This window comes from Penaeus monodon, chromosome 27, assembly GCF_015228065.2.
Source record: "Penaeus monodon isolate SGIC_2016 chromosome 27, NSTDA_Pmon_1, whole genome shotgun sequence".
Lineage (NCBI taxonomy): Eukaryota > Metazoa > Arthropoda > Malacostraca > Decapoda > Penaeidae > Penaeus > Penaeus monodon.
The window spans coordinates 21880276-21880788 of NC_051412.1; positions in this window are offsets into that span (position 1 = coordinate 21880276).

Sequence of the window (513 nt, forward strand, 5' to 3'; positions counted from 1 at the left end):
CTGTGCGTTCACTTGAGCCTTTCCGCACGGTGCGCCTTGCACAGGCCCAAAACGGTCGGAGTGAACGGTTTCGCCACGCGAAACGCCTCTCAGCTGATTACTGTAAACAAACATACCTATATGGCCAACGCTGCTAGGCCCTTTTAGATGAATTAGACGATCCCATTTTAGACGCAGCTTTAATAGTTGTTTTAGAAAATGATCTATTGGGAGCAGAGGAAGTTGCACAGAGACGACATAGCATCCAGAATCCAGTCAGAGTTGGTACTTATGCAGAAAACATTGTGCCCCTATACAGCGAGGAGGAATGCGTTTACCATCTTTCAAGCTAAGAGGCGATACATCATGTACTTTAGCATTAATACTTTATTAGAGCATTGCCATGAATGAAGTGAAGCAACAGGAACTGTATGTTTGTGAAGCATGGGGTTATTTTTTCCTGTGGTAATGTCCAGTGCATATGGCTACAGATATAAAATAAATTTCACTATAAGGTAATTTTGGTATGTATGG